The 12074-nt window shown below is 42.6% G+C and overlaps 1 protein-coding gene across 7 annotated transcripts in view; it reads right to left on the reverse strand.

The window, feature by feature from the left end:
• The window catches only part of FAM168A (family with sequence similarity 168 member A), a 199548-nt gene that overhangs the window by 84371 nt on the left and 103103 nt on the right, over positions 1-12074 (reverse strand). Inside the window, exon 1 of one of the 7 annotated variants that reach the window (XM_069808657.1) lies at positions 3181-3293. The exons of the other annotated variants lie outside the window; for them this stretch is intronic. The gene's annotated coding sequence lies outside the window, so the exon portion shown is untranslated. Of the gene's footprint in view, positions 1-3180; positions 3294-12074 lie in introns of those variants that run through there. 7 annotated transcript variants of the gene reach the window in all.

Genomic DNA, 12074 nt, shown 5'->3' on the forward strand with positions numbered 1-12074 from the left:
AGGTAAATAGAAGTTCAGATGCATACACACTCATATCTCTCTTAATGAAACAACTCATTGTTTGGCTGTTAAAATAAGTTTTTTCCCCTATCTGATTTCATTTACAATTATCATGTGCTTTGCATCTCCTGGGAATGCCACCAAAATTGACAACATCTTATCCCTAGAGATGGATGCTCTTCTCTGCAATACATTAGGTTTCTAATAATGACAGACAGCAACATCATTTTTGAGTGTAAATGGGTGGGAACAAATCAAGCATAAGTTGGAAGCTGCCTTTGATTACATACTAAAGAGAATTTCTTAACTATGAGTTACAAAGGTCTCCACCAGTCATTACTCCAGGGTTTCATTCTTGTACTTCTCCCTCCAACCCTCACATGCAATAACTGTTGCCCACAACTCAAGTCTTCTGAGAGCTCAGCTTTTCAGCCTGATTTCTTCTTTATTCTTCTTTTTCATAAGATTCAAAATAATCTTGTTTATGAAGTGAAACAAATTAGACGTGCCCCAAGGGAAAGGCTGCTGGGCTGACAGCACTCTAGAAGGGACCCGTTGGGGACCAGCTTTGGATGTGAGCATGGCCAGCACTGGGGTGGTGGTCACAGGCTGCTGTTCTTTTCTGGAATATTAAAGTGCTAGGGTTTTTACCCCAGATCAGTGCTAAGACAGGACCCCAGCACAAGAAAGACATGGACTTGTTAGAGCAGGTCCAGAGGAGGGCCACCAAAATGGTGAGAGGGCTGGAACGCCAACTCTGCTATGGAGAAAGGCTGAGAGAGTTGGGGTTGTTCAGCCTGGAGAAGAGAAGGCTCCAGGGAGACCTTATTGCAGCCTTTCAGTACCTAAAGGGGGCTTATAAAAATGACAGAGAGAGACTTTTTTCCAGGGCCTGCAGTGACAGGACAAGGGGCAACAGCTTTAAACTGAAAGAGGGCAGGTTTAGATTGGACATAAGGAAGAAATGTTTTAAGATGAGGGTGGTGAGACACTTGCACAGGTTGCCCAGAGAAGTTGTGGATGCCCCATCCCTGGAAACACTTAAGGCCAGGTTGGACAGGGCTTTGAGCAACCTGATCTGGTTGAAGATGTTCCTGCCCATGGCAGGGGGTTGGACTAGATGATCTTCAAAGGTCCCTTCTTACCCAAACCGTTCTGTCACCCCTTGACAGGCTCCGATACAGATGCAAGAAGTGTCCCCAGTATTTCAGACAAGCAGTGGACAGCAGCTAGCTTTGCCCACCTAATGCAACTCTCACATCCCTCTCTGCCCATGGGAGACTAATCATCTCCACCCAACACCTGCCTTCAGCTGGTGACGCGAGGAGCATCATTAGAACCAATACCAGCAGCAGACGCAGCCAGCTTATCTGTAAGCAGTGGGATTAGCTCCTTTATGCTTTATGTTAAATCACAAGCAGAGACGGCTGCCCCATGGAGGAGCCCACCACCGTGACATGGCGGTAGGGTGGCCAGGAGGACAGCTAGAGAGATGGCCAAAACCCATTCCCTTCAGTGGCAGAGCAACGACAACGTTGATGTTTGCTGTTCTCATTGCTGTCCTGTGAAGGAGGCAGAACATACTTAGAAAATTAAATCACCTCTCCATCAGCACATACAAAAGAAAAAAAAAAAAGATGACAGATAACACATAACTCCTCATGCCTTGACCTGCAGGGACGTTTCAAGCAGCAGCACAATCTTCCTCCCAGCTAAACAACGATTTATTGGATGCTATAAGCTCAATGGAGAACCCATTTCCAAAGTCTCTGAAAACCTACAGTAGGTAAAATATCCCCCCCGGAGAGCTCAGCTCCGAGCCGCAATGACCCACAGGGCTGCTCCAGCAGCGTGCCACCCCAGATCGGTGCCAAGCACCGAGCCGTGCCGGCCAGAATGAGGACCACGAGGACACCTCCCCCGTCCACGGTGATGCTGTATTACCTTCCCAGCACCACTGGTTCATCACCAGGAGCCCAATCTTGTGCCCTGCCACAAGAAACTTCATTTTTTTCCCCAACTTGAGGATTACAGCTCCTTCTCGGCCTCACGCGAAGCGACCACAGGGATTCAAAGGGCTTTATGTGACCAGGCTGTTGACAAACGTGTTTATCGTAAAAAGACCCGGAGATGGCAATTCCTGCAAGGAAAGGAACGCTTCTCAACATCAGCAGAAACTCAGGGGTCGGGGACGGGGGAAGAACCGGTGGGGGTAAGGGGAGGGGAAGGAAAAAAAAGCCGTAACACTAAAGAGTCTTTCAGGACTCATTTATTTGAGCAGTGCCAAACCAGCTCACTGATGCAATATTTTCTTCCTGCACTCTGAGCCAGGGCTTTGGGATCTAATAAATCATCGCTGGCCGCAGAGACATTAAAATTCTAGCCCAGTACTGCATTAGATGAAATGAGGCCGAATGCCAGCAAGCGCAGGGAGAGGGAAAGGCAGGCACACGCACTTTAAAATAAGTATACGAATGCGTCTGCATATAAGCAACTCCTGATTCCGGTTTCAGGTGAGGCTAAATCTAACACAAACAGAATAGCAAAACAGATTAACAAGCCAGAGCTCAATCGCGCCACTTTGGGAAAGCTGATCCCCATTAAACTAAAACTAAGATGTTAGGTATAAAGCACAGTAGAAAAATAGACTTGGTAATTTACAGATCTGGTACAAACCGGGGAACAATTTCTGAAGCTTATAAAAGCCTTTTACGACCCCGTACCAGATCATGTTTCTGTATGTACAGACCTCTGCACTGTATCGCATTGACTGCACAGAGTGTAAAACATAATTGTGCACCAGGAGAGGAGAAAAATTCAATATTTAATCTACAAACATGTTTCCAGAAGTCAAGCCACAAAATTTTAATTTATTACCTTCAGACTGCAAAAATATAACAAGTATCTAACCACTTATTTGCTGTGCCAGACAAAAAAGAAAGGGGGGGGGGGGGAGGAAAGACAGCAAATATTAAGGGTTTTCAACGGATCATGAGGCAGTATTGGAGCTTATTTTCAATAATTTAATTGAAGCACCTGGGGATTTAAGAGGTATTGAATGTGTGGTGTGCAAGTATGCACAGAGAAAAACAAGCAAGGATATGAATTTGAACTGCAAATGGCAGAAAAAAAAATGCAGAAAAAGCCATTTATTTTAGTCTCGGTGAGATTTCTACTTACAACTGAGAGATTCTGAGCAGGCGTGGGATTTCAGTGCTAGGAGATATTTTCATTTTGTTTTCTGAACAACCCCCATCTTAAATTCGCACAATGACAAGGTCACACTCCAGCTCCATGGTGCCCATGGCAGAGGCTCCCAAAGTGCTCTGCAGAGAATCACTGACCCATTTAGCGACTGCTGACGGACTTCTGCCAGCCAATGCCGGTGCTCTTCCAGAAGGAAGGATTTTAAAAACTGATCTAATATTTTTTCCACAATTGCTACCATTGAAAGAGAGACACCATGGCTTTGTGAAAGGAGGTGTGCTAGATTGGAAACAAGGGGAGGGAGGTCCCTAAAATAACCTCTCGGTAGAGGGGCTTCATAGTAGGAACACCACCCACATCAGCAGCTTTCTCAGCAGAGCAAACTGGACATCCAGAAACAGTTACGGGGAGGGAGGAATAATTACAGGGGTTTGGAAAGTGATGAGGCCAAAATAAGTTTAAGATTTGATGTATGGCAAATCAGGTGTGACTCGGCAATGTGACCTAGAGGCATGGAGAACCAAAGTGCCACAGAGACGATGCCAAGATGGCCAACGTGATCTCTGACTGCCTATACAGAGGCTCCTTGTCGTTCTGCAGCGAAGTAAAGGGAACGTATAAGAAGACAAACTTAAGTAAAGGGAGCATATAGGAAAAGAAGATTTAAATGGTGTAAACCAATACGACTATGGCTAGAACAAAGAAAAAGAAGATGGCTTAGAAACATGCTATAAATTGACAAAGCCACTAAAAAAAGTTTCATTCTATGATATAGACAAAGAAATAACACAAGGCAAAAAAACCACATTCACCAGTTTTAATACTGAATATAAATTTTAAAAGCCCAAATCACTGATTAGAATTTGCCTACACGCTACGTAAGACAGAGCTTTGGTAGAGCTCATGCTTAAAAATAAAGCTTATTTCTTCCCCAAGTGAGTGAAGAATTTCAGATTACATGCCAATACTCTACAGAAGTAATCAACACACAAGAAAATTCTCCGTTCACCTTTTACTTTCTTTAAATGGAGTACTTTCCCCTTCAAAACATGTTTCCAAGGCCATCTTTTTTTCCACCTATGTTTTTTTTTCTTCTCTGCCTTATACACATTTTCTCCAGCCCTCTTCAGCCCTAGTCATTTAATCTTTTTATTTCTTTTCCACTACAGGGAAAAACAAAATCAATATTGTAGCCAAGAAATGAGGCAGAGCATAAACCAGTTCCATGTACTAACTGAGCACGTAGGATTAAAAGGCACACAATGGGGTCATTCAGGAAAACATAACATGGGGTTTGTTTGCTTTTAAGATCTAAGACTATTCTGTTTATTTACAACATGGGGAAACTCAAAAGCGTGTAAAACCTGATACAAACAGTTACAAAACAAGGGGTGAAGGACGTTCCCCGAAGTTTTTGTGAAAGTCCTTGAAAGGTTGACATCAGTTGGACCAATCTCCAAACCAGCTGAGCCTACAAGCATCTGTAATGAGATGTTATAAATTATTTTCTTCAAAGGAGCTTTACTATGCCTCCATTTCTAACACTAAAAGAAAGGAGTCTTTTGTCTTGAAACACTTTTGTCTTTTATGCCAACCACACTTCCGACTACCAAGACCTATTTTGCACAGGAATCCGCGTTCATCCATAGGTGAGTGCCGTGGGGTGACCTCCATGCCCATCGTCCAATGGTGCTGCCGTTGGCAGAAGAACCACCCAAATAGAGCCTACGGCTATTGCACACACTTATAAATAACCCAAATCTCACCCCAAACCCCTCTGCTTCCTTCTCCCTCAATCCCCAAACAAGAAAACTTGTCCCTCATTTCCTTAGGGGTTTTACACTTTCTATAACTTTGAGAAAGTCCATGAGTTAATTTATTACAAAGATGGTGAATTAGCTATCGTTGATCAATCAAAGTGCTGGAACTCAAACAGCTTCCAACACTGAGAAATTCAGCAAGTTGTTTGGAAGTATTCCTGTACAAAAATTATACATTTAAACATAAAAATAACAAGAGTCTACACAAGTCAGAGCTCATTCTTCTCCCAGTCAAGTATGATTTTCCTTTCTGCTCTATACACACCAATTAATAAACATGAAGAAACGCCAGAGGAAAAATATTCACTGTACCCACTTCATACATTTTTAATCACCCTGAAATCAATTCAACACCCTGAACACAGTTTAAAATTCCTGTTTTACAGAACCGGTAAGCAATGGATCACCTAATTAAATCCAGAAATGGCATTTCCCAGTCAATGGAAGGGGTAGACATGCATGCAGATGTTACAAGCAGAAGGAAAGGTAAGGAGAGCACCCCAACCCTGCCTGCTTCAGCATCAAAGCCATTTGCCTTGTGTTCCTCGGCACTCCCCACAAATGTGTTGAGAAATGGCAAAAAGAAAGGAAAAAAAGTCAAGTTTATCCTCTTCGCACACAGCAGTTCTGAAAGAACTTGTTTTTCTTGGCCAAAGAAGTAATCTGTTATCAAAGACCCAGCCTTTCCAGAGAATAATACAGCAAAATTTTAAGTTAACAAGAAAGGCTGAAATCATGCCTAGAATTATCTTTGTCCCACAAAGAGTACGCAAAGGAGGATTAAAAGCCAAATGTAGAAATCCTGCCAGAACATCCTTCTGTCTTCTACAAAATTGGAGGCTACCTGTTTTCAACATACCAATAAATTAAATGAACAGTCAAGTGTAAATCAGGTCAGTCCTCACATGTGCAGTTGTGTCTGAGGTTCAGCAACAAATACAAATGATACAAATTAGGATAGAAACACACGTGAGAATCCCACACCTCCTGTACTGCCAACAAAACCAATGACCGGAGGGCGGACGGTGCCGATTCCCTCTGTTCATCATTATGTCCGAACAAATGTTGTGGTTTCACCTTGGGGGAAAAAAAAATGACAAAACTCGGGAGTTTGCAACTTGGGAGTGCAGCAAACAGCCCGGCTCAGGGATGCACCTCATTCTTCTGGAGCGTGCAGAGGTCCTCTGCAGGGAACCCAAATCACAGGTGGGAGATCTCGATGTGCTGGAGGAAGCACTGGAGCTTTCCATGTCCAAAGACGACGGAGCAGGGCTTGCTCACACACAATAGCAGAGGTGTGGAGGGTCCTAGAGGAAACCCATCCTCAGCAAGCAGCGCCGGTCAACCCAGAGCCCAGAGCAATGGCTGTGAAGTTGACTGCATTTCTGTTCTCTGCCTTTCTACAAAGATTTAGACCGAATTAGTCTCCGATGGCTGTACAATTTTTGCTTCAGAATTGTGCAGCCTGCCAGTATGGTTCACAAACATAAAAGCATCAGCTTGCATAAATCCTTAACCCTTTGGGAATCCCTCCGCAAGATCTCCAAGATTTCAGACACACAAGAAGAATATCAAACCAATGCCTTTCCACCAATATAAAAAAATAGTAATTAGTATGTTGACTCACATATTTGCCTACCAGCCACACCTATTCTCTATCACAAAATCTTGTAACTATAACCGCATGCGTGCATTATACTGTGAATTAAAATTACATTAGTGTCATATATCTTTCTCAATGCTCTCAAAAATCCCGCAGAGAGATTGCCACTTGAAGAAGCAGGAAAATCAATTAAACTGGAAAGCAAATGAACCCAGACCTTGCAGACAGCATAAAAAAGGTTGATGAGTGACACAGGGAGACACCCCGCTTTTCCACATACAAATGATACAGCTCTTAGCCAGGACTTCTCCTTAAATCATCAGAAATAAGACTATTTTATGCTTTAAAATGAAGACAACACATTCGTTACTTGAGGAAGAACATACTGGGTCTTGCACCAAAATCACAGATGAATTGCAAATGTGATTCAAAGTCTTCCTTGCTTTAGACTACTCCTCTAGTTCTCCAAAATACTTTAGTGAACCTTGTGCAGGATAAAACCTGCCGAGCAGCTATCCTTGAATATTTAATTCACACTCGTGTGCTGCAGAGGCTTACTAAAAGCACCTCTGGGCAGTCTAGGTTAATCCACTTTGGAAATGGAGCTAAACAGAACCCAGCCGCACAAAGACCTTTTACTAAAAGGCGTCAGGTTCCTCCTGGAGAAATGAGTCCAGCTCTCCTGGACATGTGCAGGTGTTTGCCAGCTGGGGCAGGCTGACAGGCTGCAAGAGAGAAGGAAAAATAGCTGGGATGGAGTGCAAGACTCCAGGGAACGAGCAATGCAAGAAGGAGAGGGACCAGAAGAGCAGCAGAGGGGCTTGCCTGATAAACTTTCCCCAAAAGGCAGGGAAGGGGGTGATGAAGGGTGCTACCTCCCAGCCCTCTCCGAGACAAAAAACAAGCAGAGAGGCAGCAGAATATCCGCAGCAGAAACCTGAATGCGTGATGGATACAAATCCTGAGCAAAAGAGAAAAAGGAATTGAGTAAAAGAGACAAAGGTGATTAGCAGAAGAGACAAGGGAATTCCTGCTGCAGAGACACGGGAAGGCTGGGGGCTCCACCTGACAAACCAGGAAAAGCCCTGGGAGAAGGAATGAGGGTATCCATCACATTCAGATGCTGCCATTGGGATTCCCAAGCCTTACGTGCAATGGAGGCGGAAGAGCGGTGAGTTCCCAGCCTGTATCTGGTCGAATTTAAGGACGTTAGGCACTGCCTCCTATAAGGATAAACTGTCCCAGAGAGGGTGACCCTGACCCCAAGACACTTCTGGGGAAACCCCTTGAGCGTCGCAGGTTGGAGATGAGGACCCTGCTGTAGCAGCACACCTGGAGAAGCGAACTCCTTATAGACCTGTAGCAGTGGGGCTGCTCGTGGCTAATCGACTATCAACAGGACAAGTGTATTAGATATCAGAACTCTAAAATGCACGGGTTTTATTTATCAAAACCAGAGGATTAGGCCATCTGAATACTGCCACCCAACAAAAGCTTCTTGATGACAGTAGCTCACATTTGTACTTGGTGGTCTACTCGTTCCTGAAAGAAACAAAGACTCGGTTGTCTTCTCTACACCCTTTGTGAGGTTGGCACCCTCCTTCTTGAGGTCTCCTTGCCGTTGTTTCTGCCACACTGTCTTCGGCTGCCACCAAGCTGCATATCCCTGACTCTTTCCTGAGCAAGACCAAAGAGGTGGGAGGATCACTGACCTACGTGGCTTTGGACCAAGCATCCTCACTAGTTCAAGCAACCTTGATCTGATGGCCTTGAGGACAGACTGCAGTGACGGGCATGGGCTGCAGGGATTAGGTGAGAGCTGAAAACCTTGTGTTTTGAGAAATGACCGGTCCAGCTGGCCTTCAGTGGGCAAGATGTCCATGTTCTACATGTGGTGGGAGTATCAGCCTAGAAAAAGCGTTACCATCCTTCCTTGCCCCACACCTCTAAAGATACATTTGCCTTTCCCTTCCCACCCAAGAGCCAGGCACATAACCTGGTCAAGACAGAATCTCTTTAAAATGGATTTCACCAGTTTAGATGACCTGCAGTAAATAATTCAGACACAAACCCCAGGGATGGGACTCAAGACCAAACACAAACTACTTTGTGTAGATGTCTACATCTGAGTCAGCTGTCAACACACCTTTTAATATCAGAGAGAAACGAGTACCTCTAGGACACAACCCAATGGCTCATAAAGTAAAACAGACCACATGGGAGATGCTCTTTTCTTGTCCCTTACCATTAAAGCAGTTCAGGGGATCACTCACATCCACACTGCAGGTACCTAAAACTGGGCAAAACAATTCTGAATCTGGGTGACCAGGAGAGACCCCAGGCAGGGTGAAATGGTGTGTGCCTGAGATACAAAAGTACTGGCACTTCCACAGCAGGGATTTAGGACTAGTACAAGGAGTTTGAAATAAAAGTGTGAATTTTTGTCAGAGAGCAAGTGGAGGGGTGGATGTGGGAAAAGGTGGAGTTGAACAACCATCTGTAAGAATATCACCAGTAATCTGCGGGCAAAGAAGGAACAGAAGAGAATATATCCATACCGTTTAGTGATTTTTCTGAATGGATAAAGAGTGAGAAACTAGAAAAGTAGATCCTTTCCTGTTTCTTTTAAAATTTCAGATGATCAACTGAATAAAACCATTTTTCCTTTACCTTCAATAATTGTGAGGGGGAACAGAAATATTGCTTCATGGCACATAGAGCCTGAACAGAGCTCTTTGTCAAAAGCAAACCAAGGGCTTCCATCAGCAAAACTTGAGCTGGAGGATGTCTCTTCTGAGCATGGAAGCTCCCAAGCAGGTTGCTGCTGCAGCAGGACCTGGGAAGTGTCATGCACTAGAGCAGTGTGACACAAACTCCTTGGAGACTTACTAAGCAGCTTCACACCTTGGGGCTCTTAGATTTTATTACCATTTATTATTTAGTAATAACTACGACGAATACAGTCAGTCTACCGAAGGTTCATGAGTCACAGCATCTTATCAGCATATTAATCAGCTTCTGGTAGGGAAAATTATAATAGTGTGAGCTATAACAAACACTTTTATAGTTTCACGCTTGAAGTCAAACAAGCTACAGGGGAGACTGATTCTTCATCCCTGATTCCACACCAACAAGCTAATCTATTTGCTGCAGGACTGGTGCCTTAGCAAAACTGGATGCAAGAAAACAGGAAGGATAATGTGCCAAAGGAAAACCAGGCAGTTCAGCAGCTCACATTTGGGGCAGGTAAAGTGAATTCTACCAACAATAAAAAAATCAAACGACAGTCCTTAAACACATTTTAAAGTTAACCTCAATTAAAATGACAGCTTACGTGAAGATCCAAGTTAATTACAGGCTGTTTTAATTAAATAGTAAACAACACGCAAACACTGTTTGCTGCTGATGTTCTAAAATACATTGAGTTAGCAAAGTGGAAGCAGTCACCAGCCGAGCACGAGGAACCAGGACTTGCTGGAGCACAAACCTGGCGCTGGACAGACGTGGCTCCATCTGCAGCACGAATATTCTCTCCATGTCACCTTAGCTCAGCAAAACAACCAGCTCATTCAACAAGCGAGAAAGCATTGCTAGCAGAAAACGCACGCAAGGCTTATTCTACTCTTTCAGTTTAGGAAGGAAAATGGGAAGAAGGTTGCAATTCAACAAATCTGGGTGTCTTAAGGACCCCCAAAAATGAGACATACTAACTACATGAGAAACCACCTTTGCTTAATAAATCTATTAGTTCAAATATGGGGGATGTTTCGATAAACATTTCTCTTACAAATTTAACACTTCTGACTTTGTTTCACCTAATAACTCTATTTTAAAACTTCCTTTTTTAAACTTAATTATAATTTCCCATAAAAATTCATCTAATTCAGACCACACTTTAAAAATCATTTAGGAAATAACTGACCTTCACACTTTCTTTAAGGAAGATCAAAATGGAAAAATTAAGGATCTGAATAAATGTATGGTACATCAAGTACTTGAGTATGTGCCAAGGATTTCCCATTCTCCCTAACACGAGCAGCCAATTTGGTACAAAATTTTTATTTACCTTGAAATGGACTTCCCTCCCTAGCCCACCAGGTATGGAAAACAACAAAGAAGTGAGAATGAGAAGAAAATCAGATTAAAACTAATTCTTTCAACCAAAAGCAATCTATTCTATATAAAGGATTTACATTTAGCACTAAAAAACCACAAGAACGTAAAATTCAACCTGCCAGTATCCTGATTACCAACCTTGTTTTCTTTCCGCATCTATCCCACCTGAGTTTTATTCCACAAGGTTAGAAATGAATGGTTTATGAATGATCTTTAAAGACAAAAATTTAAGTAATACACATGCTGTACTACATTTGGGGTAAAAAACCCTGAACTCTAAAGCCTAGGTCTAACAACCTTTACCTCAACTTTATTACACTGCAGGGTTTTTTTATTTCTCTTTCTTGCCTAATATAAAGCTTGGCATTATTTTTTTCAGTGTCTTCAACTACTGCAAAAAGATGGGATTAAAAAACCCCACATTACATTTTATACTGTATGAATTCTATATTGTATCCCAAATTAGATCTCAAATCAAAATTTGGGGACAGATGTCGTACAATCTGTCTCATGAAGTGATTGTGAGAATGGTTTGTTGACATGCTATTTCAAATTAGGGGCTCCGAGCAAACTCTTCCATTCAGCTGCCGATCAGGACTGAGACACTCATTAAGCCCCAAAGCTGTAATGAGCTCCAAGGACCATGGAAGGGGTTTGCACAAGCGATGGCCATCAACATCTCCTCCAGATCTACGATGTCATATGCTTTAGCAATTATTTTCAAAGCAATTTGAAAAGGAAGTATCTACAAACTCCATAACTTAATGTTCCTCCTGTGAAAAGTCGATTTTGTTTGTCTCTAAGAGTTTAAATATTCCCCAGAATAGCTTGTGGCTACATTAGAAACTGATACGTAGCTAAATGACGCCAAGTTAAAGCAATGTAAATGAAGTCTAAGCATAGAAAGCAAGAATTAGATAGACAGAGCCTGGCACTTGTAATGCAGGAGACATGGCAGTCTTCTTTTAATAATTGCTGAGACCACCCTCAGGAGTTGCCTGTCTTTGATATATAGAGGAAAGAATTTAAACTTTTTCCCCTTTTTTTGCAATTAAATATTCATTAAATATTCAAACAAATTCATATTTAAAAGGTTTTGTAATACTATTTGCCTAGCAAAGAAAATAGCTCTTCGTTTAAACACTTTTTAACCTATTATCTATTTTGGGACTTCATTGTAAGAATTCAGTCCACTGACTCCTTACCTTACACCTCCACAATAGAAAAACCAAGCACTAATATGATTCAATTACTGCTTCGGTGTCCTACGTTCAAGCAGCCACTTGCATCTTCCCTTCTTTGCTTTTCTACTGACATAACTAAAGGAC

The sequence above is a fragment of the Haliaeetus albicilla genome, chromosome 20 (assembly GCF_947461875.1).
Source record: "Haliaeetus albicilla chromosome 20, bHalAlb1.1, whole genome shotgun sequence".
Taxonomy (NCBI): domain Eukaryota; kingdom Metazoa; phylum Chordata; class Aves; order Accipitriformes; family Accipitridae; genus Haliaeetus; species Haliaeetus albicilla.